Source organism: Lissotriton vulgaris, chromosome 12, assembly GCF_964263255.1.
Source record: "Lissotriton vulgaris chromosome 12, aLisVul1.2, whole genome shotgun sequence".
Taxonomy (NCBI): Eukaryota; Metazoa; Chordata; class Amphibia; order Caudata; family Salamandridae; genus Lissotriton; species Lissotriton vulgaris.
In genome coordinates this window covers 591,856,243-591,883,129 of record NC_141700.1, presented here as the reverse complement: position 1 = coordinate 591,883,129, position 26,887 = coordinate 591,856,243, and the positions used below count along the sequence as shown (strand labels likewise).

General features: G+C 44.8%; 1 protein-coding gene and 1 non-coding gene across 2 annotated transcripts in view; one reads left to right on the top strand and one right to left on the bottom strand.

Moving 5' to 3' along the window:
• Positions 1–26,887, bottom strand: part of LOC147677797 (ATP-binding cassette sub-family C member 12-like) — a 1,863,878-nt gene that overhangs the window by 1,364,637 nt on the left and 472,354 nt on the right. The gene's annotated exons all lie outside the window — the stretch shown is intronic.
• LOC147677798 (U6 spliceosomal RNA) lies at positions 1,016–1,122 on the top strand. Its single transcript, XR_015303149.1, has one exon. It is a non-coding gene; the product is annotated as a U6 spliceosomal RNA (small nuclear RNA).

Below are 26,887 nucleotides of genomic sequence, written 5' to 3'. Positions count from 1 at the left end.
TTCATTATTGTTGGTGATGAACATATTACCTATGAATAAGGTTATAGGTGCTTGGAAAGGATTAAATCGGGAGAACAGATTATGTGATCTTTGTATGACCAACTCTAATATCTTAACCGGGTGCTATCTGTTTTACCTTCATTGCACTTTGACTGTTGCCACCTATTGAAACCACTATTCCATGAGGTATGGGGTTCGCTCTAGGAATGAATCATTGCACTTTATTCTTCGTTTTTCTAAAGTTGTGTTGATCATGTTAGCTTATGTTATTATTGATGTGGATTTCATAGTAGATCTAAATCCTTATAAATAAATGTAAATTGAAAAAAATTGAAAAGTTAAGCAACTTTCAGAATCAATGCTAAACATGAATAGAGGCAAGACCCTGGGTTTCAATGACCACACATACAAATTCATGAAGTTCAAGTCCTGTATAGTAATATAACACTGGCAATAAATGAGGCGACAAATGTGCATGGCGACCATCACAGTGGTCCCTAAACCAATCTCTCTCATTAATACAGAGGCAACATTCTGGTTAATTCTGGATAACCTCCTTGTCAAGGTAATTTCCACCCCAATACATCTTGACCAAATTCACTTAATGCCTTTTGCGACAAGACACAACTTGAGGTGGATGCACTTGACCTATGACCCATGTCAACACCTTACACAGGCCCTCAGCAATTATACTTATCAACTTTGAAAAGATGTTCAACTGAGTTATGACTACCTGTTTTGTTTTATTGAGTAACCAAACAACCACCCCAAATTCCAAGCCTATGTAAAACTCCTCTGAATGAATCTATGTGTGAAAGAATGTGGGAAGAAGGGGCTGTCTCCTTTATTTACCGCAGACTGTGGGTCAACTCCATTCAGTCCCCATTAATATGCATATTCGCTATTGATCAGGGAGGGATATCATCATATCTCCCTAAACGTACATGATTCAATTCCATTTGCCAGTAACCCAAGATGGACAGGTCACTGACTTAAGAACATATTTGAGAAGTGTGGGGTCACTTCAGCAGCACATTTACAAACATTAAAATGACATAGAGAAGATGAGCATGGCCCATGCTCAAAGATAGCACACACATTCCTGAAGCATTCCATATTTTTTATTTTTCACTTCAACCCTTGAGCTGATCAGTTTGCTAACAACTCAGTGCATTTCAAAAACTCTTAAAACATGGCTTTTCTAACTGTTCTGCTGGATCTTGCACAAGACCCTAAGCATCATATGCAGTAAAACTGTTCTTGCTTCTATGAAGCAAAGAAGTATTGCTTTTGGGCAAAGGGAGCTGCATTTTAGCAGCTCTCTTTGTTTAAAAGCAATGCCAGCTCCTGCAGGAGGCGGGGAGTTGGCAGGGACCACGGGGACAATGGGTCTCCCCCATGGTCCACAACAAAGAAGCCATGCCACTCAGCCTCCTCCCCTTTTTTATAATTTTGTTTTAAACAAGAAGGTCTATCCCCGGGGGTGAGGTACCCAGGACCAAAAGTGGCCCAGGGAAGGGGGCCATGCAGCTCCATTCCTTAAAGGTTTTGGGGGCCGGGACCCGGGGGATGGGGTCCCTGCGGCCAAAATCGACCTGGAGGCCTCATCCCCCCTCCCTTTTCAATGTTTCTTTTTTTAATGGCTCAGGCCCCGGGGGATGGGTTCCCCTGGGCCCAACAGTGTCAGGGGTAGTGGAGCCACACAACCCCTTCCTAAAAAGAAAAAGAAAAAAAATATTCTAACATTGCCCCGGGGGCCCGACTCCTCCCTTCACCACTCTGCAAACACACCTCCTGGTGCAGTCTAGCTTGGGATATGAAGTCCCCATCGCTAATGATTGTCCTTGCGAGCCAAGTAGCCCACCAGTACTTCAAGTAAGCCCCACACAATAGAATTGCTGGTAGGTGGCCCGAAGCCACACCCCATTTTACAACACTCTGCAAATGCACCTCTTGGCGCTGTTTGATGAATCTTTGTGAAACTTTCAAAACTAATAGGGCGGTCACAACAGCTTCTGTCCTGAAAATGTCAGAGTGATCCATCAGAGGGCATGCCCCTTTTTACACCAGTCTGCAATAAGGCCACTTGGCGCACTGTTGGTTAGGCGATGAGGTCCCCTTGTGTCCTGAGGACTTCAGAACTAAAGGGCACTCCATCCCCCAAGAATAAGTGGGCCAGGAGGCGTGTTTGCAGAGTGGTGTAAAGAGAGGGCTTAGCCTCTGACCACTCTCAGCAATCCAGCTGTGTGGAGCTTACTAGAGGTAACAGGAGGGTGAGTTGGCCCCCAGGGACCCTCAGGAGGCAAGGGGACTTCATCCCCATTGAAGAGCATGCTAGGGAGCACGTTTGCAGAGTCGTGGGCAAAGGGGGCATGGCCTGCTATTAGAATTTAGCAATCCTGCTGTGTGGGACTTGCTGGAGGTAATAGGAGGGGTAGTTGGCCCTCAAGGATGTCCTTTGAGGCCACCTACCCCTCCTGTTACCTCCAGTAAGTCCCAAACAGTGGGATTGCTATGAGGTCTTCGGAGGCCATGCCTCCTTTCTTCAACACTCTGCAAAAGCACCTTCTGGCACACTTCTGGTTGGGGGATGAAGTTCACTTTACTCCGGAGGGACATTGGGGGCCAAGAAGCCCTCCTGGTATCTCCTGTAGGTCCTACACAGCAGAATTCCTGATTGCTGGTTGGAGGTCCAGCCCCCTTTTTCCACCACTCTGCAAACGCGACTACTAGTTAAAAAAGCATTTGCAATGTAAGCTATTGGCATTGTAAATGTAAAAGTTTTGTACTAATGTTTTTTGGAGTGGAATGGAGTGGAGTGGATGTGCCTTGTGTGTAGTGAAATTATGTGGTATGTTGTGCAGTGAAATTATGTGAATAAAAAGTATGTGGTATTTAGTGTATAGGTATCATGTAGTGTGGGATTATGAGTTATGGAAAGTAGTGTTCCTTCTTTCAATAGAAGCTAAAATATAAACTGAATGAGACAAAAAAAGAAGGAACCAATGAGGAGCACTTCTGGACCTAGTCAGAGTTATGAGCAGGGCCACTGGAATTATGCGACTATTTGGCTGCACCAACTTTTGCACAATTATACATTTTGCGCATTTGCCACATACTCCATCATTTGCTGCATGATCTCCAGATTTGAATTTGTAAAAAAGATATAGCAAACAAATACTTTTTCTTCGACAAATCAGTGATTAAATCTAGGTGCTAAGACACATCAAATACAAAAGTATGTTTTATTTTATGATTATAATTTTTGTCATTGGTTTTCTTTTCATTTATATTTGTATAAATAAGTGCATAATATTTACATTTTGTACATATTTGAATTAATTATAGGTGTATTCAATTTGGATCTAATCCATGAAACACTTTCTACATAGATTGTTTTTTCTGCACTTCTCTTGCTTCTTTCTCATCCTCACTTCCTTCTTTTTGCACCCCTGTTGTCTCTTTCTGCACTTGTCTTACCTCTTTCTGCACATCTCTTGTCTCTTTGTGGACGTCTTTTGTCTCTTTGTGTACCTCTCTTGCCTATTTCTGCACTTCGGTTGCCCCTCTGCATCTGTGTGCTTTTTTCTACAATTGTGTGCTTCTTTCTGTATTTCTGTTGCTAATTTCTGCACTTCTCTTGCCTTTTCCTAAATTTGTCTTCCTTCTTTCTGCACTCCTATTGCATCCTATTGCCCCGCTGTTGCTTCTTTCAGTACTTCTCCTGCCTCTTTCTACACCTCTCTTGTTTCTTTCTGCACCACTCTTTCCTTTTTCTGAATCCCTCTCCCCTCTTTCTGCACCTCCCTTGCCTCATTTTGCACCCCTGATCCATTTTTCTGCAACTTTCTTGCCTGTTTCTGCAACTATTTTTCCTCTTTCTGCAGTTCTCCTTCCTCATTCTGCACCACTGTTGGTTCATTCTGCACTCCTCTCACCTCTTTCTACACCCCAAATGTCGGTTTCTGCACCTCACTTGCATCTTTTAGCACCTCTCTAGCCAATTTCTGCACATCTTTTGCCTTTTTTATGCACCTCTCTTGTTTCTTTTTGTAACTCTCTTATCTTTTCATCACTTCTCTTGTTTCTTTCTACACCTTTTGATGTTTCTTTCAGCACTTCTCTTGCCTCTTTCTGCACTTTTCATACCTGTTTCTGTACCTCTCTTGCCTCTCTCTGCACCTCTGTTGCTTCTTTCTGTACCGCTCATGCTTCTTTCTACATCTCTTGCCATTCTGCACCTCTCTTCCCTCTTTTTGTACCTCTCTTGCCTTTTTCTGCACCCCTGTTCTCTATTTCTTCACTTATCTTGCCTGTTTCCATACCTCTCTTCCCTCTTTCTGCAACTCTCTAGCCTTTTTCTGCATCCCTGTTCTCTCTTTTTGTATCTCTCTTGCCTCCTTCTGCAGCCCTGCCCCCTATTTCCACACCTCTTTTGCCTGTTTCTAAACCTCTCTTCTCTCTGTCTGTACCTCTGTAGCCTTTTTCTGCACCCCTGTTCCCTTTTTCTACAGACCTTGTGCTTGTTTTTGCACCATTCTCCCCTCTTTCTCAACACTCTTACCTCTTTATGCAGTTTTCTTGCCTCTTTCGGCACCCCTTTTGCTTCTTTCTATACTTTTCTTGCCTCTTTCTGTACCCCTCTCACCTCTTTCTGCACCTCTGATGGTTCTTTCTGCACTGCTCTTGCTTCTTTCTGCAACTCTCTTGCAAATGTCTGCATCCCTCCTGCCTCTTGCTGAACTCCTCTTTACTCTTTCTGTTCCTCTCTTGCCTCTGTATGCTCCGTGTTCCCTCTTTCTATACCTCTTTTGCCTGTTTCTGCACTTCCCATGCCTTTTTATGCACTTCTCTTGCCTCCTTCTGCACCTCTGTTGGTTCTTTCTGCATTTCTCTTGCCTCTTTCTGCACCCCACACGTCGGTTTCTGCACCTCTCTTGCATCTTTTAGCACCTCTCTAGCCAATTTCTGCACATCTTTTGCTTTTTAAACACCTCTCTTGTTCCTTTTTGTAACTCTTTTTATCTCTTTTATCACTTTTCTTGCTTCTTTCTACACCTTTTGATGCTTCTTTCTGCACGTCTCTTGCCTCTCTCTGCACCTCTGGGGCTTCTTTCTACACCCTCCATGCTTCTTCCTGTACCCCTCTTGCCTCTCTCTGCACCCCTCTTCCCTCTTTTTATACCTCTCCTGCCTCTTTCTGCACCCCTGTTACCTATTTCTTCACCTCTGTTGCCTGTTTCTATACCTCTCTTCCCTCTTTCTGCAAATCTCTAGCCTCTTTCTGTACCCCTCTTCCCTCTTTTTGTACCTCCATTGCCTCTTTCTGCACCCCTGTTCCCTATTTCTTCACCTCTCTTGTCTGTTTCTATACTTCTCTGTCCTCTTTCTGTACCTCTCCAGCTTTTTTCTGCACCCCTGTTCCCTTTTTCTACAGACCTTGTGCCTTGTTTTATCACCCTTCTTCCCTCTTTCTCATCACTCTTACATCTTTATGCAGTTTTCTTGCCTCTTTCTGTACCCCTTTTTCTTCTTTCTATACTTCTCTTGCCTCTTTCTGTACCACTCTCACCTCTTTCTGCACCTCTGATGGTTCTTTCTGCACTGTTCTTGCTTCTTTCTGCAACTCTCTTGCAAATGTCTGTGTCCCTCTTGCCTCTTTCTGAACTCCTCTTTACTCTTTCTGTACCTCTCTTGCCCCTGTATTCTCCCTGTTTCCTCTTTCTATACCTCTTTTGCCTGTTTCTGCGCTTCTATTGCCTCTTTCTATACTTCTCTTGCCTCTTTCTGCATCTGTTTTGCTTCTTTCTCTACTTCTCTTGCTTCTTTCTGTACCTCTCTTGCTTTTCAGCACCCCTGTTGTCTCTTTCTGCACTTGTCTTTCTCTTTCTGCGCATCTCTTGTCTCTTTGTGCACCTCTTGTGTCTCATTGTGCACCTCTCTTGCCTCTTTCTGCTCTTCTGTTGCTTATTTATGCACTTCTCCTGCCTTTGTCTCAATTTGTCTTCCATTTTTCTGCACGTCATTGCCTCATTTTGCACCACTCTTGCTTCTTTGTGCACCACTCTTGACTCTTTCTGCATCCCTCCTCCCTCTTTCTGCACCACTTCTACCTACTTCTGTACCCCTGTTCCCTTTTTCTGCACCTCCCTTGCCTCTTTCTTCAACTATTCTGCCTCTTTAAGCAGCTCTCTTGCCTCCTTCTGCACCTATGTTGCTTCTTTCTGCACTTTGCTCGCCTCTTTCTGCACCCCTCATGTCAGTTTCTAAACCGCACTTGCATTTTTTTATACTTCTCTTGCCTATTTCTGCACCTCATTTGCCTTTTTCTGTACCTCACTTGTCTCTTTCTGCACTTTTTAGGTCTCGCATACGCAGCACGAATGCGCTGCCTAGGCAAAATGACCTATTCCTATCGCTTCGGCTTTTCAGCCAAACACGTGCACGCGTTCCATTGCCTTCAATGGCAACGCGTGCACGTCTGGCGATTTCCTTGCGGGAGCGCGTAGCGCCATATGGTGGCGCCATATGGTCGCATGCTCCCGCATGAGGTCAGTGATTACTAACTCAGTGATTACAGTGAGGTCAGTGATTACTAACTCTTGGCTCTAGGGACAACCAGATGTCACTTGTTTTATTATTTATTTTATTTTATCAATTTATAGGGCGCAACAGCTACCCAAAAAGGGTTTCCCGGCGCCTAGACACAGCTAGTTTGAGGGCAGAGAAGGGAGGTGACTGTTAAGTGGTTATTGTTCATACAGCCAGGTCTTCACAAGCTTTCTGAACCTAAAGTAGTTTTCTTCCTTCCGGATACAGGGGGGAGCGTGTTCCAAAGGGAGGGTCCCAGATAGGCAAAAGATCTGCCACCTGTTCTTGCTCGTTTAAACCTTGGTATGCAGAAACAGGCTGCTGTCTGTGACCGGAGGTTTCTCTTGGGCGTATAGAGGTAGGCAAGAGTTTGGAGATATTTTGGTGCTGTTCCTGCTTTGATTTTGAACATGTAATTCAGGGCTTTGAAGCGGATTCTGCTTTCGATCCTGAGCCAATGAAGATTCCCACGATGGTTCGAGACTCCGGAGTTCTTCGGGATATTGCAGAGGAGTCTGACCGCAGCGTTTTGCGCTACCTGTAATCGTCCGATCACAGATTTGTTAGCGCCCAAGTAGAGAATGTTGCCGTAGTCAAGCCTTGATGTAATAAGGGCATTGACTACGGTCTTTTGCGTTGACACTGGCAGCATCCAGAGGATCTTCCTCAACCATTTAGCTATGGTGAGACAAAGGCCGGTTACTTTACTGGCCTGTTTGTTCATGGATAAGGCGTTGTCCAGTATAAAGCCCAGATTTCGAGCGTGGGACACCGGGGTAGGAAAAGCGCCCATCTGATCCGGCCAATGTACGGGATTCCAGAGATCTTGATCTTTTCCCAAGATCAGTATTTCCGTCTTGTCGCCGTTTAGTTTTAACTGGTTTGTTGTCATCCAGTTCAAGATTTTTGATAGTCCTTCCTTAAGTAACGAAGGGGAGTGAGGACAAGATTCAGATAGGGAAAAGATGATTCTAGCTGTGACTGCGCTGAGAGCAACCTTCGAGTGACATATGGGCCCCAAAATGACTTACACCTTCATGTCAGCTAGAACACACCATGGGAAATAAAGGTTAACTTGTCTGTCGCTTCATAAGGTGCTAAAAGACATTTATAAGCTCTGTGCGGCTGTGCCATATGCGTGGCTACGTGTGCTACACAGAAATGTCAGATATGACTGTATGAATTACACATCCAGTGAACACTTACATAGAACACAGCACAACCAGATCTGTTCTGGCTTCATAAATGTTTATTATTACTCAGTAGAGCCTTGCTATCAACCTTTGACTAAATAACGACGGAGTAAGTAGAATGTTCTTAGATTCAATTGTGTGCCTTATAGGTCAGATACCACTGTTTGCAGGGCGTGCAGAACTCACTACTAATTTACAATATTATAACCATGACCGCACTACAAATGCCCCAATCCAGAGTTTCCTTAACTTATCTTTGACTTACACCTAACCATGTTCAGAAGTCACATTAACCATCTGTTCTATTTTATCGTGCTTCATCCTTATGACGATAGATTTCAGTCACACATTTCACCAGTCGGTGCATTAACCACCCATGCTAGTGTAGACACAGGATCAACACACAAGTGATAAACAGACAGGTCTCCGCAGCACGTGCATGAACTCCATAAACTACCCCAGTTGGTTAGCGAACAAGTAAGTAAACGAGCTTAACTAACACGTTCTTCCTTTTTCGGGCTTTTTGTGGGGGCAGTGTTTGTGGAAATAATGGCTACATACAGTCAGAGCATATGGCCACTGTCATTGGCTGTGCTCCTAGTGAGTCTGCCTATCATAATTTCGCCCCTGTCTGGGCCCCACAGTGTGGTATCACGGAGTATATTTTTTTATTCCCAGCACTAGGTAGGCCAAGATTCCAAACACAAGATGGCAGTCGGTGGCTGGCAAAGTTTGTGGACAGTGTCCGCCCACAGGGTGTCTCCTCAGACAGATAAAAGAAAGTCTATCATGCAGGGCGGCCTGGGCCGGTAGTTTGCTCCGGTCTGTTGCCGTCTGTCAGCCCACGCAGCTCGCGGTGAGCCGAGCCTCTATGCCCCTGCACAGAGGCCTGTTCACAGGCGCCAGGCGGAGGGTGCTCGCGAGACCTGGTAGCTATTGACACGGATGCTTTTTAAACACAGAGGTTTGCTTTCCCCAATAAATAAGGGCGCAACCCGTGCCAAGTGCACCATAGATCCAGCGCAGCCACATTTCCTTCACCCACTGGAAATATATTATTTACAGAGCCTAGCCAAATATACAGTTATCTTGCCAATACCCCCCAGCATCTTGAGACCCTTGCGGGTATGTAGTGCGCTTTACAAATGATTGATTGATTGATTGATTGACTGATTGATTGATTGACGGGAAGAGAAGAGACTTATAAATGCAGTTTAACTTCCCCGACGAGGTAGGTGGTCTTCCTTCATGACGCCCCTAGAAAGATGAACAGATCAAGTGCTGGTAGGGCCTGTTTAAACCGCAGTGATAAAGGATGCATAGCTGCCAAGTTACACAGGCCAATGCGCTTTCTGTTGCTATATTCCAGATTTTTTGTTGAATTCTGGGACATGAAGTCTAGTTTTTGCAATGAAATGAACAAGACTGTAAGTACCAAAATTCAAGGAATAAACCTGGAATGAAGTAGCACATCACACATGGACCTGTGACACTTATCCTGGCTGTGTATGTTTCCATTTCAATTGTGTCAGGGCTGTGTATGTTTCCATTTCGACTGCCTTTTGTCTGGACTAATTGTGTGAATAAAGCCCTTGCTGACCGTTGCACAGCATTGTGCTTCTATTGGTGCTTTGTTGGTCAGACGCGCTGCAGCAATTAGTTCGCTGTTTCGAGGTTCTTCGGTTGAGCCTATCAGCAAAATACTTTTTGCTGGCTTACCAATAGTTTAAACATGCTTACAGCCTGCCCGTTGCTTGCAATTGGTGTAGTTTATTGCCACTCATTTGCTTGCTTCTTATTTGATGGCATTGGTTGTCCCAGCTTGTTTTATTAGGTGAGGCTGGACAAACAGATGAACCTGTCTCTCAGTCGGACCTAAAACAACTTACTGTCTACACTTCAGATACAACACAAAAGCACCTCTGGGTATTTCAGATCCCGCATCAGTGCTTGAAAACTAAATGAACTGAACAACCGGAAATACAAGCCCAGTTGTACTTAAATCTGCTCACAATCTTTTTTTCTAGCTCAAATGAGAAAGTGAGGAAATCTAAAAAAAGCTAGTAATTGAGGCAAAGTACTAGCTCAGTGGGCTTCAAGACAAAGAGCAGTATGCTACCAGTTTAGCACCGAATCTGCCTTTTTAAGCCTTTCCTATCATGTTTAACCCTACTTTTAGAAATGTAGTATTCAGATCCTAGATAAATTAGAAGAATCATGGTTTTGTTATGTCAAGATCTACAGCTTTGTGTGTTTGCTCTTCAAAAGCATAAATTTGTCTAAAAAAGAAATATAACCATTTTTGTTCCCTCAAAACCTGAAAGACCGCTCTGCCTTCTTCAGAATTTGACAGAACACATTTTCTCTACCCGGAACTAGCTTGCCATTTACTCACAGACTACAGCTCTAAACTACAACTGCACCGTATACACTGGGTTTCATTTCAGTGAAAAGTATTTCATATGTTTTGCTGTCTGCATCGAACAGCACAATTCCAGCCCTATACCCAGCTCTTAAGAGTGCTCTTCCCATTCATAACAGTTCCCCCATTTGTTCGGCAACAAGCTGAATCAATAAAACTATCAGGAGTTGACACCAGCTGTGTTTAGACCAACCCATTAATGAGTTTCATACTGGGGTCGTTCAATTATTTGTTTGTAGTCAGAAGGTATACAATAAGAACCTGCATGTCATCTGAAAGGGTGCAAGAATGTGCAAGCTAAAGTGTCTGAAAATGAGGCAAGCAGGGCAAATGCACCTCCAGTTTTATCTTTTTATCTAGATGAACTCCCCCTTCTAATTCTTGTGAAATGTACATGAAAGATCAACATCCATCATCATTCTGAAATTTAAAAATTGCATACTTTTCTTTCCAGCTATTTTTAGGAACATTAACAAAGATTTCACTGCTCAAAATAACAATCATTGGCATAGCCAATAGGTCTCGCCTTTGGGACCTTAAAAGTGTTTGTTCAGCCATGCAACAGTTGATGTTGTTGCACCAAGGTTATTGTGCTAGATAACTAAACACGTATAAGGTCCCAAAGGAGAGACCTGTTGGCTATGCCAATGCTTGTTTGCTTTTGTCTGCGCCTTTCTTGTTTCTTTTTGCAACTCTCTTGTCTCTTTTATCACTTCTCTTGCTTCCTTCTACACCTTTTGATGCTTCTTTCAGCACTTCTCTTGCCTCTTTCTATACTTTTCTTTCCTGTTTCTGTACCTCCCGTGCCTCTTTCTGCACCTCTATTGCTTCTTTCTGCACCTCTTGTGCTTTTTTCGGCACCCCTCGTGCTTCTTTCTGTACCCCTCTTCTCTCTTTTTGCACCTCTCTTGCCTCTTTCTGCACCCATGTTTCCTAGTTTTTCGCCTCTCTTGCCTGTTTCTATACTTCTCTTCCCGCTGTCTGCACCTCTCTAGCCTCTTTCTGTACCTCTGTTCGCTTTTTCTGCAGACCTCTTGCTTATTTTTGCAACTCTCTTGCCTCTTTCTGCATTTTTCTTGCCTCTTCTGTCCCTCTATTGCTTCTTTCAGCACTTCTGGTGCCTCTTTCTGTACTCCTCTTGCCTCTTTATGTACTTCTGTTGGTTCAGTCTGTATTGCTCTTGCATCTTTCTGCACCTGAATACCCCTGTGTACACCCCTCTTGCCTCTTTCTACACCCCTTGTGCCTCCTTTTTCACCCTTCTTGCCTCTTTCTGCACCCCTCTTCCCTCTTTCTTCACCTCTTGTGCCTCTGTCTGCACCCCTGGGTCCTCTTTCTGCACCTTTCGTGCTTCTTTCTGCAACTCTATTGCCTCTTTATGCACCTCTTGTGCTTCTTTCTGTACTTCTCATGGCTCTGTCAGTACCCCTCTTGCCTCTTTTTGCACCTCCGTTGCTCCTTTCTACATTTTTCTTGCTACTTTATTCACTCTATTGCTTCTTTTTGTACATCACTTGAGTCTTTCTGTACTCTCTTGCCTCTTTATGTACGCCTTTTGCTTCTTACTAAAATTATCTTGGCTCTTTCTGCACACCTCTTGCCTATTCCTGCACCTCTGGTGGTTCTTTCTGCACTGGTCTTGCTTCTTTTTGCAACTCTCTTGCACATTTCTGTACCCCTCTTGCCTCTTTTTGTACCCTCTCCCCTCTTTCTGTGCCTCTCTTGCCTCTATCTGCACCCCTGTTCCCTCTTTCTGCACCTCTTTTGCCTGTTCCTGCAATTCTTGTGCCTCTTTCTGCATTTCTCTTGACTCTTCCTCCAGGCTTCTTCCCTCTTTGTGTACCACTCTTACCTCTTTCTGCACACCTATTGCTTTTTCTGCACCTCTGTTGGTTAGTTCTGTACTTCTCTTGCATCGTATGCATCCCTCTTCCCTCTTTCTGTGCCGCTCTTGCCTCTGTCTGCACCCCTGTTCCCTCTTTCTTTATCTCTTGTGCCTGTTCCTGTACCTTTCCTGCCTCTTTCTGCACCTCTTTTGCTTTTTTCTGCATTTCTCTTGTCTCTTTCTGTACCTCTCTTGCCACCTTCTGCACCACACTGGCTTCTTTCTGTACCCCTATTGCCTCAGTGCACCTCTCTTGCCTCTTTCTGTACCTCTTTTGCTTATTTCTGTACTTCTCTTTCCTCTTTATACGCCCCTCTTGACTCTTTCTCAGTTGATGCTCTCTGCAATGCTCTTGTGTCTTCTGTACCTTTCTCGCAAATTTCTGCACCACTTGTGCCTCTTTCTGAACCCTTCTTCCTCTTTCTGTACCTCTCTTGTCTCTGTCTGCACCCGTTCCCTCTTTCTGCGGCTCTTTTCATTGTTCCTGCAGATCTTGTGCCTATTTCTGCACCTCTTTTGCCTGCTTTTTTCTTCATAACTCTTGCCTCTTTCTGTGCCCCTCTTGCCTGTTTCTGCATCCCTGTTACTTCTTTCTGCACTTCTCTTACTTTTTCTGCACCTCACTTGCTTCTTTCTGCACCCTTCTTGCCTCTTTATGTACCTCTCTTGCCTCTTTCTGTACACCTCTTGCCTCTTTCTGTACCCCTCATGCCTCTTTCTGAACCCCTTTTGCTTCTTACTTCATTTCTCTTGCCTCTTTCTTCACCCCTCTTGCCTTTTCTATACCCCTGTTGCTTGTTTCTGTAATTCTCTTGCTTCTTTCTGCACCTTTCCTGCTTCTTTCTTTACCCCTGTTGCACCCTTCTCCCCTCTTTTGTGCACTTCACTTGACTCTTTCTGCACCCGCCTTACTTCTTTCTGCACCTCTTTTGCTTCTTTCTATACTTCTCTTGCCTCTTTATGCACCCCTTTTTCTTCATTCTGTACCCCTCTTGCCTCTATCTGCACCCATCTTCCCTATCTCTGTACCTTTCTTTCTCTTTCTGCACCTCTCTTGCCTCTTTCTGCACTTATCTTGCCTCTTTCTGTACCTCACTTAACTCTGTACTGATCTTGCCTCTTTCTACTCTTCTCTTGCCTCTTTCTGAACCCCTCCTGCCTCTTTCTATACCCCTGTTGCTTGTTTCTATAATTCTCTTGCTTCTTTCTGCACCTTTCTTGCTTCTTTCTGAACCCCTCTTGCATCCTTCTTCCCTCTTTGTGCACCTCTCTTATCTCTTTCTGCACCGTCTTACTTCTTTCTGCACCTCTTTTGCTTCTTTCTCCACTTCCCTTGCCTTATTTTGCACCATTCTTGCCTCTTTCTGCACCTCTTTTTCTTCATTTTGCACTTCTCTTGCTTCTTTCTATACCCCCTTACTTCTTTCTGTACCCCTCATCCCTCTTTCTGCACCCCTTTTCCATCTTTCTGTACCTTTCTTACTCTTTCTGCACCTCTCTTGCCTCTTTTTATACTTCTCTTGCCTAAGTATGGGCCAAAAATCAGCTCCGCTCGTGGAATTTGCGGATTTTCGGCAATTTTGCGATCCGCGAAATTGCAGAAAAATCCGCAAATCCGCTCGCGGGCGGATTTTTTTGGGTGCAGTTTGCCAATTGTAACATTCTGGCCCACAGGAAGCATTTTCATTTCATTTATAAACTTTATTTCGATTTTAAAAAATCACAAAAGTCAACACAGTACAAACACCGGGTCTAAAAATCATCAATAGACATTACGTTACACTATTCCGATACACATGACTGTGGCTGAATCCTATAATACACTTTGATAAAACTATAAATAATTTAATACAACACTAAAACCCACCTATATAGTGGACAAAGAACAGTTCACCTTTAAAAAGAGCACTGAACAATACATTAAAATTCATATACAAGCAAGTGACACATGTTGAAAAGGAAAGAAAGAGGGAGGAAAATTACGTACGCCTCCCTGCAGACCAGTGAATCACCCACACCCAGCTCAAAAACTTTGCTAGGGCAATCACATAAGGGCCATTCACTGTGGATTTAAATAATCTGTATACCTCGCTGTGGACCCTGGTCCCCATAGAAATACACAGGGGTTTTAGCCAGTAATCCCTCGAGTTATGACATGCTGGACATGCAAATAACATATGGCCCACTGTTTCATCCCTATCTGGGCAAAAAGGACATTTACTCTTGCTTGCATGTAAGTTAGATCACTTAGAAGTGCAGACCTTGGTGCGTAAAGTACTGACTCTAAACCACTTACAGAGTTAAGGCAGGTGCCCGAGTTGAAGCTAACTTTGTAACCATTTTAGAATGGTGCCTGCAAGCTGCCAGAGTTGAAGTTGCTTACTTGCAAGTTGCAACTATTCTCTGACCCTGTCCTGACCCTAAGCAGCCGGGTGCCCGAGGCAGGGTCAGAGAATAGTTGCAACTTGCAAGTAAGCAACTTCAACTCTGGCAGCCTGCCAGCGCCATTCTAAAATGGTTACAAAGTTAGCTTCAACTCGGGCACCTGCCTTAACTCTGTAAGTACTTCCTGTGGGCCAGTTGAAGCTCAAACTCAGAGTGGCAAAGTTACAGGCACACATGGTCACTGGAGACAAATCTTCTGGCCCTTTACGCAGCTGCAGGGTAGGAAAAACACTATACATTTACCCAATGAGGTAGCACTTACTGGTTAGCCAGTAGAAGTAGAATGTAAGTATGGGCGAATTTTGCGAATTCGCGGTTAGCAAATTTGCGTATTCATGAATTTGCAATCTGCAAACTCTCGCAAATTTGCGGATTTTTTCTTTTTTTTGTGTTCGCAAGGGTTTCTGCCAGTTCGCAAGGGTTTTGTACCAGTTCGCAAACGCGAACTTACTTGTCGGGTCGCAACGCTCGCGACTATGTTGTTTCTACGTCTGGTTCATCACAGCACCCTCTGTTTCACCATTGCCACCCTCTGGTTCACCCATGCCACCCTCTGGTTCATCACTGCCACCCTCTGGTTCATCACTGTAGATTATGGGGGGAAAAGCACACCTGCCCTGCCTCAACTGACATGAATTAATTTGGGGTTGATTTATTAATGTGTCACTGTTTTAAAATTCCAGGTCTGGCACCTGCTTCCTTATCAGTAATTTGCTTTCTGTTGCAGTGCAATTTTTTTTCCAGGACCTTTGTGGCCTACTTGTAGCTATTTTATGAGCCTGCTGTGAGGGTCAGAGCAGGGTCATACAATTGTTGCAACTAGCAACTGAACTCTGGAGGGGCCCCAGTCAGGAAGCACTACAGGGAATGGTTACTAATGATGAGCTTGAACTTTTGCACCTGCTGAACGCTTTCGGTTTTGCAAAAATCGTTTTTCTGCAATTTTGCGGGATTCGCAGGGCGCGAATTTGTGCGATATCAAATTCGGAAGCCACAAATTCGTGCGAATATGCGATTTGTTTTTTTGCGGAGTGTTAGTTTGCATGGTTTTGTGCGTTTTAGCGAGCCGCTGGTAGCGCAACGAGGCGAAGTTACCCTCCCAGTCGTACATGGGCGCAGCCATCTTGTTTGCGTGATGTATTTCCGTTTCCGGGCGCTATGTGTAATCTCGCAAAGTATGCGGCTCGCTAGTACAAGTTCGCGTGTGATCGCGAGGGAAATCTCGCGCGAACTTACCCACAAGGTCGTGAACGGGCGCGGCCATCTTGTTTTTCATTCATTGCTATGGTTCTGGGCATGCTTTCTGTATCCTCTGTCAATCTCTGCCATCCTTTGCTTGTTTCAAGTTTTTTTTAATCTATTTTACCTATTATCTTTCCCTCTATTTTTCTAGCTCTATATTTTTCTGTTTTCTCCTACTTTTGGTTAATTTTAAACTACTTTTTTAAACTCTTTTCTTTTCTTCTTCCCTATTCTATTTCTTCGTTATTATTTACCTTCCTTTCTGCCCAGACCATGGTAAAGGGAGCCAGGAAGCAGCCTGAGAAGGGGAAGGGTCCCGCACCCCGTGCCCGGCTCCCGTGCGGGCGTTTGAGGGGGGAGCAAGTCACAGCCCGGGAGATCTTTAGCGCGGAGGAGGTGGCCGCACTAGTGTTTTATGTCCAGCGCCGCCTCCCCAGGACCATCATGGCTGGCGGCAAGATCGCTAGCGGCTACGGGCTCCGGGAGCGCCGGAAGCGGTGGGAGAAGGTGTACCGGGACCTGTATCAACACTCTCGGGTCCGGCGCACCTACAACCAGGCCACCCACCGTTGGACGGATCTCCTGGACCGGGAACACGACTTGCTCGACCTGCTCGGCATCGAGATCCCCGGGCTTGGTGAGTAGTAGTAGCTATTTCATCACTACTCTGTTTTCTCCTGCTCTGTGTGTTATTATTATATTGCAAATTTTTGTTTTTTGCCAAAAGCAATAATGCTGCCGATTACATTGTAGGTAAATTATATTTCAAAATCTCCTGTGCATTTCAGGTGCCCTGCTCTCCGCTGCTATGCTTATTTGTTTTTGATTTTGTGTTCATTTCATTGGCCTGAGAAATTATGTATGAGTGTAGTTTACAGAACTGCGTAATGCTAGACACCAAGGGGCAGATTTGCAATTACCGGCGCATCCCTGCAAATTAGCAGGGATGCGCCAGTAATTGTGCTCCACGCCACCACCACCCATGGTGCGCCGTATTTACAATGCGACGCACCATGGGCCCAAAACGTCCCCGAAGCATTATGCATCTGTGCAGTAAAGGTGGCGCATTGCTGGAGTTGCGTCGCAACGATGGCGCAGCTCCAGCAATGCTCTGGGGTGCCCTATCTCCCCAATGCTGCGTCAAGCCGTACGTCTGCTTCAAGCAGGCGCAGGGTTTGAGTGACGCATCATTGTCCTAAAAGTCACTGATTTAAATCTTGCAGATTTCCCTCAGCCACTTTTAGGATGTGTTCCTGCGCAGGAACGCCCTCCCTTGCGCCGGAACGCCCCCTGATGGCGCAGGGCTTTACAACGTGATGCATCTCCCATATGCGTCACATTGTTAATATACGCCGCACCATGGCGCCTCTTTTGTTCTGCCGCTGAGTCACAAAAGTCACGCAACAACAGAGCAAAAGAGCCGCAAGGGGCTTGTAAATCTGCCCCTAGAGACTCAAGTCCAGTCCTTCCTTTGTACACCTGGCAGTAAGAAGAAATAGTGGTGGTAGATTGATAGTTTGAGTATTTTAATGACAGGTTAATGTAGTATGAAACTTTTTAGTGTTGTCACTGATGTGCAATCACGATGGAGTTTGTCTGTCACTTCGCGTGCTGCGGACTGCTGCCTGCCAGTCCTAGGCGAACCTTTTTAGTAGCTTGTTTAGTGAGTTACATAAGAACTTTCCAATTCGACGGTCCGCAAATCAAGCAATACTAATAACGTAGTAGACCACATGAGATCGGTCAATATATCCTGTGGAATAGTTGTCTATTTGCTATTTCGCCAAAATATTTTGTTATTGTTCTTTTGAAATGTTTCATTTGGTTAACAACAATCATCCATGTTTTCGGGTCTTTCTTTCTTGCATGTTGTACATTAGCTCCCCCCAGGAGCAAGAGGACAGAGGAGGAGGCTGCTGCTGCTGTACAAGGCCAGGATCGGGCAGGCGAGGGCTCCTTTGCTGGCCCCGGTAAGTTTTAATTTTAATATAGAGTACCTATTTTTTCCAAGCGTTCAACATTCAATTTTTTCTAAATCGTCTTTGATCTTCTTGTAGACTGTATCTAAAATTGTTATCCTGCCTCTACTATGACTCCCTGTGGTATTACTAGATTATTCTTATTAGTCTGTCTGTGTAGCTAACTAAGATAGCACATTTGGCAAAAGGTGTTAAACGAAACTCCCATTCTAGTCAGCAATTGCTCTATGCACTGAGTGCAGTCCTCTGCGATTGTCCATAATGTCTTTTCAAGTCTTCTAAATGTTTATGCTTTGACAATTCCTAACAATAAAATCTGAATGATCACCAAGAAAGAATAAGATACTACTTTACTTTTGGTTTGGATAGGAGGACAATCCATACTACTACTGTTGCAGGGACAAATCTGCACAAAAAGAACTATGGACACTAAATAGTGCATTGTTTATCAATTATAATAGGCACAGGTAGACTTTCCACATACCTCAGTGATATCAGACTTTGAAGAACCCCCAATCTCCTTACTGACTAGATAGTGTGCCAGAGTTATTTAGCTCCCAAATTCATTGATGATTGGTCCCCAATGATGATTATCCAACGCAGGACAAGAGTACGGAGTCAGAGTCCAGAGGTGTCAGAGGCACGGACTCAAGCTTGCAAACTGCAAAACCTTTTGCTCATTCACTCTTGACCAAAAACCACAGAGTCTACTTAAGTTTTAAAGCTTTATTAAAAGTAAAAACATTTATTAAAATCAAGCTTGTCATAAAACATAAACGGTTGATTAAAAATGGACAAGTGCCTAGTGATTTATTATTTCACACATTTATTGTGGGCGAGCCGAGCCCTCACCTAGTTTGAACTTTAATTTTTCTTTTTGGTGCTGAATCGTTGGTCACGCCGTCCTAGTGATGATGATTTGTTCTTAGAAGTGAAGCTCCTGTCTGTTATGAGAAAAATGGTGCGTGTTAAAAAGCAAGCATTCATCAGTTGTGCCAAAAAGTGCAGCAAGACTACACCCTTCCCTGGAAAAAGGGACATTTATACTTTAGAGTAGACAGTCACAAATTATTAGATTTGTTTCTATATTCACATTTCTTCATTCCTAGACAAAATACTAGTGAGTGGTGTATGTCTATGACATCTAACATTCTTAAATTTACTTTGTAGGTGGAACATCCGGTGCCGGGCCCAGCGCGTAGGTGGAGGAGGGCAGTTCTGGGGAGGAGGCGGTGCAAGTGCCAGATGTAACTGCTGTGCGGGTTGCCAGGTAGTGGCGGGCAGTGGTAAGCTCTTATAATCCTTACTTATTGAGATTGCAGACTGCAGAGTGTGCTCTCTGCACGGGTGTAGTATATATGTTCTGCAGGTAAGTTACTATACTGTTAAGCAGACTTTTAAATTTAGAACAAAGTCTTTTATCAACCAGGTAGTAGCCTCCTCTAAATTTACTTCAACTCAGTGGTGAATTTTTTTTCGAGAATCCAAATCAGATCTGATAGGAACTTGATGGATGGGTTGAACAAATAGCGAAAGAAGGGTGTAAGTAAGTGTGGAAGGACGAGCAAGTTAAAAGTAATGATGACTGACGAAGAAGAATGATACGTGTTTTATTGGTGCCCAAGGTGGCTGGGAAGGAATATGATGCATGGCTGGGTGAAGGATGAAGCAAGGATGGGTGGAAGGAGAACAGCCTGGGTGGGTGAAACAGAAACTGTATGTGTGTGCAATATATGGTTTGGTTGAAATTCAAATGTAAGTCAAGCACAGATGTATGGCTTGCGGTTTCCCAAATTAAATGAAAAGGTTGTTTTCCAGTGAGAAAACGTAAGGTTTGTCCAGATGAGAGACATGAAGAAGAATGATTGACATATAGTTTGAATGGATGGATGCCTGGATCATGGTTTTATCTGACTCTTAGATAGCATATGTGTATCGTCGGTCACTGGATGAACTAAGTGTTACTTTGAAGAGCATGTAACACCGCAGGCGCACGTCCGTTCCAGTGTAGGAGAGGCAAGGAAAAGAAGTTTTAATTTTGTCCGAATACTACCATGAATAGTAGCAGTAGTTTGTATTGCAAGCACAGCAAATGAAAGAATGCGACAGTACAGGGCTGCAGTAATAATTATGCGTTTTCACTTGCCTATCTCTGCACTCAGAGAAACACTTTGTACATTAAATTAGGTTTGAAAAATAGCAGAAGTAAAACCTATACAATGGCTGTAGGGATGAATTTAGGAGCAGAGATCAAAGAAAAGCTGAGTCACACTCATAGAAGTTCACAGCAATAACATTACTTAAAAGATAATTAGAAAAGAACGGATACCGTATCTGTATGTTGTTTTAGTTGTCCTGTTGAATTTGGGAAGTTGTAAGATGCATCCAACCATTCCTCTTATTTGCGGGACTCATCCATTCCATCTGACGCTCCGTCCATCAATGTTGGTGACCAGAAGACACCCTGTCCACTGCCTGCCTTGCAGATGCTGAATTGCGGCTCGCTAATGTGAAGCCTAACTTCACCCTTTTCCTATTGCACAGGCTGAAACCTGGCCTGTAATTATTGATGGAAAAACAGGAAGTGATATTAGAACACCACTGACAAATAAATATAAGGTATGTACGCTGTGTAGTGCAAAAAGTCACACTTTGAGTTTCCTAATAGACAGTACAATATTTTTGAAAGTGCGTACTCTGTCTGAGTCTCTTTTTGAAGGATAAATAAGTATGGGCGAATTAATTTAGCGGATCTTTCCCCTTAAGCTAGGTGTACGGTAAACTGTGTTTTAGAACAAAATTAGACCTTCCCAGCAGTGCTCCCAGACCCTTACTAAACCCAGTCGCAAAAATGTAGAAGACCCCCAATCAGATCTCAAAAAACGAGGCCTAGTAGAAAATGGTGAAAAAACTTACTTTGAAAGTAAAGTAGGCCCAAATCCCCCCTTACCCACCGTGGATTGTATTCTAACCACTTGCAAGCAAGCAAAAGTATCTATACCCAGCATCGCTCCAAGACTCGCAAACCCCTCCACAAACACATGCAATACAATACTGCTAACCCTAACGAGCCCTAAGTTAAGAATAGTGGCAAACGCTTTCTTTAACTAGGCCAAATCCCCTTTCCCACCATGGATTTTCTTCAAACCACTTGCAACCAAAATTACACATTCCCACGAGTGCTCTAAGACCACAGAACTCGGTTGCAAAAATCTAGAACACCCCGAAACACATGCAATCCTGCTGCTAGTGCTAACCCTAACGAGCCCTAAGTTAATGTGCCAAAACGCTTTTCAGCATGGATTTTCGCCAAACCACTTTGATCCGGTATTAGACCTTCCCAGCAATGCCCCAAGACCTGCCATCCCACCCACAAAAAAACAGAACACCCCCATACAGGTAAAAAGCAAAAATGGAAAATCTCATACTTCGAATATTTTCGGCCATCTTTCAATTCTGTCCAAACGCGCTGAGCAGCTAGGCCCTAACTCTCCTTTTCCACCATGGATTTCCTGAAAAACAAATGCAAGCCACATTAGACTGTGCCAGCAGTGCTCCCAGACCCCAAAACCCACCCACAACAACCTAAAAGCCCGCCACACAGCACCCCAAAGACAGGCAAGTGATCAAAAGCGCAAAATCTTTTTCTGCTCCGATTTTCTCCAAACCACTTTTATCCGGTATTAGACCTTCCCAGCATTGGCCCCAGACCCGTCAACCCAGGCGGAAACAAGTAGAAGACCCCCAAAGAGGCAAAAAGCAAATATACAAAAGTGAGGACTTAGAAATTTTCAGGCAAATTTCCAAAATCACTCTGCGCGCGCTCTGCAGCTAGGTCCTAACTCCCCTTTGCCACCATGGATTTGCTTCAAACCTCTTGCAATCAAAAGTATCCATACCCAGCAGTGCTCCCAGACCCCAAAACCCACCCACAAACTCCCGGAACCCCCCCAAACAGCACCTTAAAGACAAGCAAGTCAGCAAAAACGCAAAAAGAATGTCACCTCAGATTTTGTCCAAACCACTTTGATCCGGTATTAGACATTCCCAGCAATGGCCCCAGACCCCTGCAGCCACCCGCAAAAAAGCAGAACACCCCCAAACTGGCAAAAAGCAAAAATGGGCCTACTACCTGGAATTCTTCCCAAACGCGCTGTTCAGCTAGGCCCTAACTCCCCTTTTCCACCATGGATTTCCTGAAAAACAGATGCAATCCACATTTGACTGTGCCAGCAGTGCTCCCAGACCCCAAAACCCACCCACAACAACCTAAAAGCCCGCCAAACAGCACCCCATAGACAGGCAAGTGATCAAAAGCGCAAAATCTTTTTCTGCTCCGATTTTCTCCAAACCACTTGTATCCGGTATTAGACCTTCCCAGCAATGGCCCCAGACCTGTCAACCCAGGCAGAAACAAGAAGAAGACCCCCAAACAGCCAAAAAGCAAAACTACAAAAATGGGGACTTTGAAATTTTCAGGCAAATTTCCAAAATCACTCCACACGTGCTCTGCAGCTAGGCCCTAACTCCCCTTTGCCACCATGGATTTGCTTCAAACCTCTTGCAATCAAAAATATCCATACCCAGCAGTGCTCCCAGACCCCAAACCCCACCCACAAACACCCGGAACCCCCCCAAACAGCACCTCAAAGACAAGCAAGTCAGCAAAAACGCAAAAAAAATGTCACCTCCGATTTTGTCAACACCACTTGATCCGGTATTAGACATTCCCAGCAATGGCCCCAGACCCCTGCAGCCACCTGCAAAAAAGCAGAACACCCCCAAACTGGCAAAAAGCAAAAATGGGCCTACTACCTGGAATTCTGTCCAAACGCGCTGTGCAGCTAGGCCCTAACTCCCCTTTTCCATCATGGATTTCCTGAAAAACAAATGCAATCCACATTAGACTGTGCCAGCAGTGCTCCCAGACACCAAAACCCACCCTCAACAACCTAAAAGCCTGCCAAACAGCACCCCAAAGACAGGCAAGTGATCAAAAGCGCAAAATCTTTTTCTGCTCCGATTTTCTCCAAACCACTTTTATCCGGTATTAGACCTTCGCAGCAATGGCCCCAGACCCGTCAACTCACCCGCAAAGAAGTAGAACACCCCCACAAGTGCAGAGTCTTTCTTCATTGGGTGTAATCCAGCCATCTGCTTTGAGGGAAATAGGAGTCTGGAGGAGGAGGATAGAGGAGCAGGTTCTTGTGAACTTGTGAACCTGAGGAATGCAGACAGCAAGCAAATAAGTGAAGACAGTTCTGCTGATAGGCTTGTTTTTGTGATTAGGTGATTCAAGTTTTTTTTATATAGATTTTGCAAAACAAAGAAAGACAGACACACAGGAATAAAAGTGAATAAGGACGAGAAAAAGAAGTTATTGATTCATTGACTCATTTTCAGGGCTCGGTGTCAGGGAAGAAAAGCTCGTCCTCATACTCTGCGAATTCAGGCGGGAGTAGGTCACCTAACAGAGAAGAACTTCCCTCATCTAAGTTGGTGTCCTCCTCGTCCTCGTCTTCTTCCTGCGTGTATTCTCGTATTTTGTAATCTGGTGGTATGAGGTGCTGATTCATCTTGATCATTGTTAACCTCTCCACATTTTTGGGTGAGAGGCGGGTCCTTTTGCAAGTTGCAATGCCACCAGCAGCACTGAAAACACGTTCAGAAGACACGCTTGTGAGTGGGCAAGACAAGTAATTTATAGCCAGGTTGGTGATCTCTGGCCACAATTCTCTTTTCCCATGCCAATACGCCAATGGGTCATCATGAACATAGACCTCTGTTGAGTCATTCAGATAGTCCTGCACCATCGACTCAAGGTTCTCCACGGTTCCTCCACTTTGCTTACTTTTTGCTGGGACCTTTTGAGAAGCAAACCCAAGCTGAGTTAGCCAATCCTCTTCTTCACACAATGTTACTGTTGTGTCTAGTGCAGATGATCCGGTTGCTGGTGTCTTTAACGGCTGAGAGGGAAAATCACTCACTTCTGCCACAGCCACAGATGCAGAAGTGGATTCTTTTGACTCGGGATGGCCTGCTGATGCTGATGTACTGCCTTTTCCTTCAATTTCCTGCCGTTCTCTTTCAAACCGAGTGGCTGACACAGCTAGCCAATGTTTGTACTTTGTAACTTCTGCGTCATCAAAAGAAAAGAATACTCTGCCTGCCGGTGCCTTTTTCTACCGTGGATCCAGAATAGTAGCACAAATGTAATGCTGTTCTGTGTGGATCTTTTGAAGACGTTCATCGCAAAGTAGCCGCTCTAATAATTTCTCTGCCAAATCAAAAGCTTCTTGCTTTTTTCATCTTTTTGAAAAGTAGAACACACCGCCTTCAGTTGGTGCTCTAGCATGCGCAACAATGGGATAGCTTTTCCCAAATTACAGTCCTCCCTAATGACTGCACGCGTGAAGACCTCAAAAGGATGAAGCATGTCTGTCAGGCTTTGAACTAGCTTCCATTGCTCCACATGTATCCTCAGATCCTTCATAGCTGCACCCTGTGTAAAGAAATACTTATCGACTACCGCACACTGCTCGAACAGACGCTCAAGCATGAAGAAGGTTGAGTTCCAACGTGTTGCCACCTCCTGGATGAGTGCTTTCACTGGCAGTTTACGTTCATGTTGCAGGCCCCTCAGATGCTCCCGGCCTTAAAAGAATGGTTGAAATGTGTGCACATTCTTCGGCAGGTGGTCAGTAACTCGCACACTGGACTTTCTTCACTCAAGAATTTTTTAACAACCAGGTTTATACAGTGCGCCAAACACGGCACTCTGAAATAGTTACCCATATCCATGGCCTTAACAACATTGGCGCCATTATCCGTGGAAACATAACCATTTTTGCGTTTTTTTGGGGACAGCCATTGAAAGACCTTTGTGTTAAACTCCTGCAAAATGTCTTCTCCTGTATGACTTTTCTCCATGCCAAACATGGCTAGTGTTGCATGTTTCCGAGCAGCTTTAAAAATGTTGTTCGGTTCAACACCTGCGTTTACCTTTGCTTTAACCCCTGAAAAAGAGACCCAGTGTGCAGTGATGCACATGTAATCAACGGCTTGGCAACTGGTCCACATGTCTGTTGTCAAATGTATAGTGTGAACAGCACTCTTCTGCAAAGCTGCCCCAATCACCTCCAGCACATCTTCATGTAGTGCTGGGACCGCAACTCTGGCAAAATAGAACCGGCTAGGAACCTTCCATTTTGGGCAGAGCGTTGCTACTAATTCAAGAAAACCAACCCCTTCCACAAAAGAAAAATGGAGAAGGTCCAGAGCTAGCATTTTAGTCAGCTTAGTGTTATACAGACGCGTCATTGGGTGGTTGCGTTCAAATGGCGCATCTGAAAACAACATGCTTCTGATGGTGGGCTGGACCATGATTTTACGGGATGATGATGACTTCTTCGACCCAGTTACGCTCGGTGATGTTGATGAACTTTTTCGCATTGGTGTCTCACTCTCTCCCACACTCTTAGTGTGGCTCATATATCTTGCAGGGTGTGTGCTGCTGACAGGGGTACTGGGTGTAACTGAAGGAATGTTTGACTCTTTTTCCTCCTCGTCATCATCAGATGAAACATCAACGGATACAGTTTGTTGACTTGCAATTTGGGCTTCCTTGATCTCCGTTAGGTGCGCATGCCATTTGACAGTGTGCTGTCTCTCAAGATGACCTCTCTGGCCTCCGGTAGCATAGTTGGTACCAAGCTTACCATGACTAACTCCAAGCTTACAAATGGTACAAATGGCTATGTTTTCCCTTGTTGGGCAAACACTAAAGAAGTCCCAAACTGCGGACTTCAAATGTCTGTGGGGGGGCGGAGGAGGCGATACTGGTAATGCTAATGCCAGATGAAGTGGAGGATGTTTGTTGCCGAACTTTACAACGTTGTGCACTTGCAGCACCACTAATTGAGGAAATGTAGGTGGAGGTGGATAGAGGTCCCTTCTGGCGAGAAAATATGGAAGCGGTAGGTGGTGGTGTACTTGTTAACTGCATTGGTGGTGGTCCCATTCCCACGTCGCCAACTTCACGCTCTGCAGCATTTTGGGCTAGGGTAAAAATGTCTGTTTGCTGCATGCCCGCTGAGCCTGGAGTGAGGTTTATGATGACTGCGTCGTCGTCGTGAGGGTCTTCATCAGCAGGAGTATACGCCACTTCTTCTTCAGCGTCATCATCACACTCCATAAGTACGAGACTTTCGGAGACCTTCCTTTTACACTTAGCTAACTTTGTCAGATCATGGTGTCCCTCACTCTCAAACGGCTGTGGTGGTTCCCAATTTGGATCCATATCATCAGAAGGAAGGGGGCTTGAAGAAGATGTAGACACCATCCTTGATCTTTTCCTTGCTAGGGATCTGGAAGACAATGAATGATCAGGAGGAGTGGCTTCCTCAAATGATACCTCGGCTTGAATGTCGATTTCCTGATGTGCCCCTACTTCGGGAGGAACACCTATTGTGGGCACTTTTGCCGCTCCATGCACCTCTGCTTGCGCATCTCCTTGTGCTGCCTCTCCTTCCACATGTACTTGGGCTTGTACTTGCACATGTGGCTGTTGTTGCGGCTGTGGTAGTTGAACACTCGTCAGATGAGTTACAACAACCTGTGTTTATTGAGGGATGCTGCTACTTTCTTGCGATGAGCCAACATCACTGGTCGATGGTGATTGAGCAACTAGACTGGCTGCCTCTGCAGCACTCAAGGGCTTGGACTTAAGTTGGCGTGGTGGTGGTGGCACTGAGCCCAATGGAGCGGGGGTGCTCTCCCAGCTTGGTCCCCAGGAGACCCCGCTGCTGCTGAAGGCGTACTTTTTTTTTATTCCCCAAAAATGCGGCGGTCGGCACACCAGTCTCCTTCGCAAGTGGCGCCACTTGCTTCTTCTGCTCCTTACTGCCAACTTTCTTGCTAGAGGAGCTACGGGCAACTTTTTTTGGGGCCATCTTCTTCAGATGTCAGAACAGCAGGCCGCAGTTGCACAAGTTGCAGAGTTGTCTGTGGCCACACGTGACGTTGTGCTGCACACACCGTAGCAGGACTTGTTCCTGGAACTGATGAGGAACGATGAGGCTGATGATGCGTCTTTCTGCACCTAAAAGAAAACAAAGCCAGAGGAACATCA